Below are 10,168 nucleotides of genomic sequence, written 5' to 3' on the forward strand. Positions count from 1 at the left end.
TAAATTTTTCTTTACATTTTTTTAAATTGTTGTCCAGAGCAGCTGAACCATTTCATAGCTCCATCATTCATAGTCTCACCAGACTCTCCCCATAATCCCACCTACAATTATTCATTTAATTTTTGTCAACTTTGCCAATCTGATGAATGAGCTAGTAACTTAAGCATTCTGCATCTCAGAAATCTCTAGAAAATGAAGAGTTTTTAAAGCTAAAGAGAAAATTTAAATTTGATCTTGGAGGTGACTGGAAGCTAGTGGAGCTTATTGAATAGGGACATAACATAGTCAGATGTAAGCTTCAAAAAAATCAATTTGGCAACTGAGAAGAGGATGCAATGAAGTAGGGAGAAACTTGAGGCAGAGGAACCAATCAGCATCCTGAAAAGGGATATAGCAATATGAGAGAAGAGACAGGGCTATTTATACACAAGTGATATTAAGAAGAGAAAAACTTCTTGAACTTGGTAACTGATTGGACATGGACTTGAAAACTGATTGGATATGGTGATTGTCAGTGAGAGAGAAAGAGAGAATGGGGAATCAAGAACACCAAGGGTTTAAAATTAAGTAAGTAAAAGGATGGTGATATGGTGATATCCTCAACAGTAATAGAGAAGTTAGGAAAAGAGGTCGTGGGGAAAAAGATAACAAGGTCTGTTTTGGACATGGTGAACTTAAGATACCAATCAGACATCTAGTTTACAACATTCAATAGGCAGGTGAATATTAAAGATTAGATATTAAGTCAGGAGAAAATTAGGAACGGATAAATAGATCTGAAAATCATCTCTACACAGATGATTATTGACTCTATGGAAGGTGATGTGATCACCAATTTTAAAAGTATATATTTGGAAATCTTGATTTTAGGGAGAAAACAATGATAAGGAAGTCAGGGGACCTAGATCCTAAGTCAATCTATCTCTCTTCCATTTCCTCTTATTAAAAAAATGAACTGCTAGTGAGTCCAGGAGCAGCTGCCTCGTGTATTATTGAGAACTTTCACAGCACAACCAGCAAGTTCGATTGCCTCACATCCCCAGATTGCCTCCAAAATGGGAACTACTGTCAAGGATCAGCTGATTATGAATGTCCTAAAGGAACAACAGGTTCCCCATAATAAGATCATTGTTTTTGGAGTTGGTACAGTTGACATGAAATGTGCCATCAGAACTTAATGAAGAATTTGGCTGAAGAATTTGCCTTAGTTGATGTCATAGATGATAAAATAAAAGGAGAGATCAGAGGTCTCCAGCATGGCAGCTTTTTCCTCAAAACACCAAAGATTGTTTCTGGCAAAGACTGCAAACCCAGGGCTGGTTGTTGTTAGGGCTGGGGCATGCCAATATAGAGAAAGTCAACTTAATTTGATCCAGTGAATATCTTTAAATTCATCTTTCCCAATATTGTTAAATACAGCCCTAATTGTAAGCAGCTTATTGTTTCCAATCTAGTGTATATTTTGACTTATGTGGCCTGGAAGCTAAATGGCTTTCCTGCAAACTATGTCACTGAAAGTGGTTGCAATCTGGATTCTGCCCATTTCCATTACCTCCTGGGAATGTCCATTCTTCAGGTTTCCAGGGATGGGTCTTTGAGAGACATGGAGACTCTGATACTCCTGCATGGAGTGATATAAATGTGGCCGGTGTATCTCTGAAGAATCTTTATCCTGCTTTGGGAACTGATTCTGATTCAGAGAAATGGAAGGAGATTCATAAACAGATGGTTTTAAAGTGCTTATGAGGTGATCCAGCTGAAGGATTACACTTCCTGGGCCGTTGGCTTGTCTGTAGCAGATCTGGCAGGAAACATTATGCAGAATCTTAGGAGAGTGCATCCAATTTACACCATGATTAATGGCCTATATGGCATTGATGAAGATGTCTTCCTTAGTGTTCCATATATCTTGGGGCAGAATGGCATTTAAGATGTGGCTAAGGTAAACCTGACTCTAGAAGAAGAGAGCCATTTAAAGAAGAGTGCAGGAGCAGCTAGGTGGCACAGTGGATAGAGCGCCAGCCCTGAAGTCAGGAGGACCTGAGTTCAAATCTGGTCTCAGACACTTAACACTTCCTAGTTGAGTGACCCTGGGCAAGTCACTTAACCCCAATTGCCTCAGCAAAATAAATAAATAAATAATAAAAAAAGAGTACAGACCCTCTTTGGAGAATCCCAGACCCTCTTTGGAGAATCCAAAAGGAGCTGCAATTTTAAAGTCTTCTGATATATTGCCACTATACAGTTTAGAGAACAAGACGATAGTTAAAGGATTATGTCTGATGTGCTTTTCATCTGAGTCAAATCTTTCTTCTGATTAGTGATTGAACACCAAAAATGCAAAACCTATGAACATTCTACTTGTTTCCTAAAGTTAGAAATGGGAAATGAATGTGACTACTATTTGGTAAACCCTTCTGTTGTTTACATATGACTTGTACAAGTTCAAATAATTGCTATCAAGCCTTGTAGGAGCTACAGGTTCTCTCTCATAGATCCAGAAGACAATATTGCTGGACAACAACATACCATACAATAACAATACTCTATTGATACATTGATTATCTTTGTGATCCCCTCCATTAAGGTTCTATAACATGGTCCCATGTATCACCTTTCCAAAGGACCCGATTTTGTCTAACTATATATTTAATTGTAAATTTCCATATTATATAAAAGATCTATATCTGTACAATGATACAACCAAATCCTCAAGTGTTATACTAATCCAAATGCTGAATAAACAACAAATAATTAATTTTTTAAAAAGAAAAGAAAATGAGCTGTCAATACCTCATACATTGTATGATGGAATGAGCACAAATCCGTGGCTGTCGTTTAAATTCTCTGTTCTCATTTCATCATCAATTTAAAAAAAAAAAAAAGGAGGATGACAAAAACTAGATGTTTCCCAACATGCCTTCTAACTGAATGGTCTGTGATTCTACATGAGGATCAGATGAGATTACTAGAAGCCACATACTTCCTCTGCCTCCTTCAAAGCTAAACTTAAACTCCATCTGCCTAGTACTTCTCTCCAGCCTTCCTCTCCAAGGTTACCTTATGGATTGGTTGGTGTCCTTCATACTTAAAGAGGACCAAAATGACATCATTATGGCAGAGTTACAGTAGGTCCAACTGTGGCTGATCAAACCAGTACAAGCTCAGAATGGTCTGCCACAGGTTGAACACAAATAATCCCTATCAATATTTGGGATACACTCACTAACTGTGTATCTCGAGTTTCTTCTGAGCTAATTCAATTCTGCTTTGCTTCTCTGATGAAGGCACACCATGGTTGGCAGTCCTGTGCCAGTGTCAAATAATCAATTCTAAAGTTTTTAAGAGAGACCTTAAGAGTGTCCTTGTATCGCTTTTTCTGACCGATTATCTCTACCTATCTATGTATTTGTTGTCTTTCCCATTTGAGCATAAATTCCTTGAAGATAGGGATTGTTTCTATCTTTTGGCTTTGTATTCCCAGAATTAAATAAGCACTGTGCCTGCAACATAGTTAGCACTTAATAAATGATGTTTAATTAATTGATTGTCCTAATAAAAATAATTACCAAAGCACTCAGCCTGGAGCTTTGTTTAATTCAGTGATAAAATTATCCAGAAGACCAGTGTAGTTGAGATATTCAGAAATGATCTACCTCCTCCATATTTTATCTTCTATTTCACTCTGGCCTCCAACAGGGTTTGGAGAACATGTGTAAGGCTTATAAAATAAACAGTCTTGCGTATTTCTAGGGTCACAGTTTCCAACTAGCTGGATTGCTCAATGCTTTGTTTTAGCAGCAGAGACTAGGAGTTGCTCCTTGCAGTGAATGAGGGACCCTGGGTCTCCTTGAAAATAGGAAGGCTTTGCTGTCCCAGAAAGGAAATACTGAGTGCAGAGATAATGATCTGCTTGTGACTTACACACTGTGATTACTTTTCCCAGACTGAGAAGTCTTGGGGTCATTTCCTTCAGGAGGGAATTTTATTTGCATCTTTTTGATGGACAGAATTCCAAAAGACTTGTGATGGAGAGAGCCATTTGCATCTGGAGAGAGGACTATGGAGACTGAATGTGGATCACAACATATTATTTTTGCTTTTTTGTTGTTATTTACTTGCTTTTTCTTTCTTTCTCATTTTTTTCCTTTTTGATCTGATTTTTCTTGTGCAGCATGATAATTATGGAATTATGTATAGGAGAATTGTACTTGTTTAACCTATATTTGGATTGCTTGCTGTCTAGGGGAGGGGTGGGGAAAGGGAGGGAGAAAAGATTTGGAACACAAGGTTTTGTAAGGGTGAATGTTGAAAACTATCTATGCATGTATTTTGAAAATAAAAAGCTAAATACACACACACACACACACACACACACACACGCACACACACACATATAGGCAGAAGAGAATTTCACTCATAACATAGAATGCCAGCACTAGGAAGGACCATAGGACATAAAGGAATGTTACAGCTGGAAAGGGATTAGTTCCTCTAATCCTCCACCTTACAGGTAAAAAAACAGAAGCCTGGAGGTGAAAAGTTATTTTCCCAAGATCACAAAAGTCAATGTCCAGACCCAGATAGTCCTACTGAGTCCTAATCTAGCCTTCTCTCCATTTCTTCCAAATTCAGTTCCTTTTCTTGAGCTAAGGAAAGAGACCTTGGATGTTGTTACTAAGGGCCCCTCTCTAAATATGGGCAACTTCCTATAGACACAGTATAATCAAATAAGAGGCCATATGGTTTAGTAGATAAAATATAGAACCTGGACACCCTTGTCCAAATGTTATCTCAAGCATTTACTACCTTTAAAATAATGAGCAAAGTCACTTAATTTCATATTTCTTCTCTATAAAATGAGGATAATAATACTTGACCTAACTATCTCATGGAATTATTGTGAGGAAATTGTTTTGCAAATCTTAAGGGGCTGAAGAAACCTGAGCTATTATTAATATGTACTTTTCTTCTTTTCTGATCACTAGGAGATATTTTAAATCTACTTTCAATTTATGATTTCGCTGGCTCTTTCACAATGTACTCGGTGTAATGGGTATCCAGGGGAGGAGATGATTACTATTGGGGAGGGGGTGATTACTGATAGGAAAAGCTTTCAAGGCTTCCTGGATCACAGTAAGGGCTCTATGACTATTTCTTGTTGTACTCTCAGGCACTAAATACTATGTTAAAAAAATGAAACAATCCATAAATATATGTTACAATGTTTCAAGACATCAGTGATTTCATACTTTGTGTCTTCTCTCCTTGAGGAAGACCCCAGGCCTCTCCATCATAGTTGCAGGTTTCCAATCCATTCTCCATTCAGCTATCAAATTGATCCTAAAATATAGATCTAACCATATCAATTCTAACCTTCCATTCAAGCCCTCCCATGCCTCCATATTGCCTGCAAGATCAAATATCAAATCTTCTGACTTTCAAAGCCATTCATAATCTTCATAATTTGAACTCAGGTCTTCTGACTCCAAGTCTTTTTTGACTCCACTGAAGAATTTCTTTTTTCTGCATATATATTTATATTATTTTTAATACACATTTCTTTATGAATCATGTTGATTGACTCCCAGTCTTGAGATCTATCCACTGTGTCACCCAGCTATCACAAACTCTGCAATCCAGTGACCAGGACTTCCTGGTTGTACCAGATGCTCCATCTACCCTCTCTGGGTGCTTTCTCTGACTATCTCCCATACCAGAACACTGTCCCTTGATTTCCTCCATTCCATTTAAGTCTCAGCCAAAGTCCCACCTTCTGCCTGAAGCTTCCCCCAATTTCTCTCAATACTTTCTCTGAGACTTATCTATTTGGACCTTGTTTGTGCATGCTTGTTTCCATATTGCATCCCCCATTGGACAATGAGCTCCCTAAAGGCAGGGTGATTTTTTTTCTCACACTTCTTAGCACAGCACCAAGAACATAGTAGGCACTTAATAAATGCTTATTGGTTTGATGACCTAGTTGTTGTGGGCAAAAAAAAAATAACACTCACCACCTGGTGACCTCTCTGTACTTCAACTGGTCCATTAGGGTCTGACACACCATCTGTCACCAGCCTGTACTTAAAACCTTTCCAGTTTGGTAGGAAATTTCCAGAGATTGTTCTCTGTTGATGTTGACTTTAAAAGTGAATATAGATTCATCTCCATGGAAAATTTCGATGAAAAGTAATTATCATAATTGCCCTCATTTATATGGTTCTTAAATAACAATAACCAGAATTCCTATAACTCTTTATGGTTTCACAAAATGTTTTATTTCATTGGATCCTCACAATAATCCTGAGAATTAAAATATTTTTATTATTTCCATTTTACAGAAGAGTAAACTGAGGCTGAAAGAAGACATTTAACTTGCCCATGTTATGCAAATGCGTCTGATAAAGATTCAAACTCTAGACTTGTTGATTATTAAACTAAAGCTCCATGGCTGTAAAAAGGTAACAATTTTTTTTTAATTATAACGGACAAAATAGGTGGACTAAGAATCAGGAAAGTTTGGGTTTGGATACCACCTCTGACCCTTACTAGTAGTGAGATACTAGACAAGTCATTTAACACCTGTGTACCTTATGCAATTCCCTGAGTCACAATATGGTTGTAATCTGCATCAGTGAAGTTCCCAATTGGTATTCTTTTTTATTGTTGTTATTATTGTTCCTTTGATGGCCTACTCTCTACGACCCCATTTGAAGTTTTTTTTGTTTTGTTTTGTTTTTTGGCAAATACTGGAGTTTTTACCATTTCCTTCTTCAGCTCATTTGACAGCTGAGGGAAGTGAGACAAATGGGGTTAAGTGATTTACCCAATATCACATGGCTTGTAAGTGTCTGAGACCAGATATGAACTCATGAATTGTATCAAAATTGTGCCAAAAATGACAGCAATGTGTCCTTAAAAAATAATGACCCAGCTGCCCTACACTCCACTTCTATTACAATCCTTTCTCAGGAATTACCTTTTATCTACACTGCATGTATTTTAGATGTACAGTTCTCCCATGGAACCACCTCCATTAGAATGTGCACTACCTGAGGGCAGGAACTGTGGTTTCTGCTTTCATAGTCCCAATACTTTATTAGTAAATATAGTAAGGACTTAATAAATGATTGTTGACTAATTAATTGACAAAATCCTAAAAAGATGGTTGCTGGGCACTTTTGAGCAGTTTTATCTCATCAAGCAGAGAGAAGTGGATAATAGAACCTCATTCTGCTTGGTCACAAAGAACTAATTCAAGTACAATGAGTGGAAGTTAAAAGAAAATAGATTTTCTTTAGTTCAATATAATAAAGAGCTTTGCAAGCAACTAGAGTGATATTGCTGGAGAGATAATGAGCTTTCTGTCATTGAGAGTATTCAAATATAGCATGGATAAAGTGAACTTTTAAGGATTTTGTGGACAATATTTGCTCACTAGGTAAGGGTTAATTAGGCCTTTTCCAACTCTGGAATTCTATAAAAATTTGTAACTGTTTAAGGGCAGCCTCGAGTCAAGGAAAATGTGGATTCCAATCCTACACCTCTCATAAGCACTAGCTATATGACAATAGATAACAACTCAATTAACTCCTGAGTGACCCAGGTAAAACTGGAAAATTTTAAGTTATAGGCAAATTGTCTGTCTTAGCCATGATAAAGAGGACCCCAAAGGAAGGAAATCCAGGTCCAAATTATTTTTAAGTGAAACCACTAATTCCCACTGAGACTCCATGCAACAGATGCAACAACTCAAAGACCACAGGAGCATGAAGTTTGAAAATGCTTTAACCACAAATGCATGGCCACCCCTCATGAGTATAAATGTCTATATATATACATACATTCTTACATGCATGCATATAAAAATAAATATACATGTGTATATGTATGAATGTATGTTTATAGCGATATTATGTACCTATCCAGCTAATACTTACATGTACACTTCTGAAATAGCTCAGATATCTTTAAATGTATATATAAATATAAATATGCACATACATATGTGCATAAACATAAAGGAACATAAAGGCATATATGTATATATAAGAATACTATGTGTTTATGTAGATATTATCTATCTATCTAATATATGTGTATGCTCCTAAAATGACTCAGGTATTTGTAACTAGCTATATGTATGTATATATGTATGTATATGCACATATACAGGGTATTCCAAAAGTCTTAATTCAATTTAAAACTCTGTGTGTGTGTGTGTGTGTGTGTGTGTAAAGAGATAATATACGTGTGCAATGTGTATGCAAACTTTATATGCATGTGTATGCAAACTATATATGATACATATATACACAGATATGGTCATCAATTGTCAGAGCTCAGAGCAGAATTTATAAAAACAAACAAGAATGAGCAAAACATGGGACATAATTCAAAGGATTTAATCATGAATTATTTAAGAAAGTTCTTGAAAATAAAAACAAGAAATAAATAACAGAAATAAAACAGGCAGCAGCTAGAATAATTTTCTCCCAAAGTTGAAGAAATATAATTAGTTACCACAACAAGACCAAATGAGTTTTGAAAGCTCCTAAATTAATAAGCATCTGACTTAGTTGCTGAACAAAGAGATTTGCCTGCCCAAAACAATACTAGATTAGAATATAAAAGTACTAGACCTAATTCAGTTTCAACTGATCAATGATGGACAGAAGCAGCTACACACAAAGAAAAAACACTGGGAAATGAATGTAAACTGTTTGCATTTTTGTTTTTCCCAGGTTATTTTTACCTTCTGAATCCAATTCTTCTTGTGCAACAAGAGAACTGTACGGTTCTGCACACATATATTGTATCTAGGATATACTGTGACATATTCCACATATATAGAACTGCTTGCCATCTAGGGGAAGGGGTGGAGGGAAAGAGGGGAAAAATCGGAACAGAAGTGAGTGCAAGGGATAATGTTGTAAAAAATTATCCTGGCATGGGTTCTGTCAATAAAAAGTTATTATAATAAAAAATAAAATAAAATTTTTTAAAAGAATATAAAAGTACTGCAAAATCCTAAAAAGATGACTCTTGGATAATTTTTGAACAGTATATTCTCTTCAAGGACAGAGGAGCAGTGGATAGTAAAGGCAGATAGAAAAAATCTGGGCAAGATCCCCCAAATAAGCCAACTCTTCCAAGGGCATTCAGGGCTTAAGCTGGCAAGAGGTTTACAAATAGAAGATAAATTGTTAAGATTTCAAAATCCTTTTCCACAAGCTATTTTCTTAGTAAGGACAGTAGAACACAATAGGTATCCCTATAGACCCTAGTATCACAGTTCCTGAGTGTTGATAGAGGAAGTGGAAATAATGTCATAGAGAACAAAAAAGAACAAAAGAAAGTAATTGGAATTGATCAAGGGTATATGGAAGAAATTTGAACTGAAAGTGATATAAATGAGTAGATGTTGAGGGTTTGATTCACAAGATATTTGAAAAATGTGTTACTAAAGATGGGGGAGGAGAATCCTCATACTTCATTTAATACTAAAAGAGGCAATCAAGAGAACATCAATAGCTGTAGACCTTTATATGTCTATACTCCCATTTATGCACATCATCTCTATATGAATCAAGGGAATTTTCAGTGAAGATGTTTGGTGGGAATAAGCAGGTGTTAGCTAGCAATTTTCCAGGAAGGGACCATGCTACAATTAACCAAAAGAGAATATAAAAAATCATACTGTTTTTAATTGCTTGTTAATTAGGTGGGTGGGGGATAAAAAGGAGGATGATGTTACAAAGCATTTGATTCTGTCAAATAAAATCAAACTCTTTACAAAGGGATGTTTCCCATACATACATCAAAATGATTCAAGTTTCTTTGAAAGTGACGAGAACAGAAATAATCTAGTTTAACAACATTGACAAAAAACATCAACTGAAGTATAAAATAGGTTGTCATATGCGTATCCAAGGTATCCCCCACTATGATGGAGGAGATCCAGAGTAAGGCATTAAGTAGTGGTTCTTTGAGGAAGGTAAGGTCCTGTTTGAGCTGATTGTATCATAATCACAAGTCATTCAATCATATTTCACTCTTTGTTATCAACCATAACATGCCAGACCCTTCTTCTTCTTTTCTTCTTTTTTTCCCTCTTTCTCCTCATAAGGGTTCCGGGAAATCAAGGCAGTTCTCCTTTATAATTTCT

General features: G+C 36.3%; 1 pseudogene; it reads left to right on the forward strand.

Annotated features, from left to right (window-relative positions):
- The first annotated feature begins 1,055 nt into the window (after positions 1-1,055).
- On the forward strand, positions 1,056-3,719 carry LOC100919735 (annotated as a pseudogene).
- The last annotated feature ends 6,449 nt before the right edge of the window (positions 3,720-10,168 follow it).

Source organism: Sarcophilus harrisii, chromosome 2, assembly GCF_902635505.1.
Source record: "Sarcophilus harrisii chromosome 2, mSarHar1.11, whole genome shotgun sequence".
Lineage (NCBI taxonomy): Eukaryota > Metazoa > Chordata > Mammalia > Dasyuromorphia > Dasyuridae > Sarcophilus > Sarcophilus harrisii.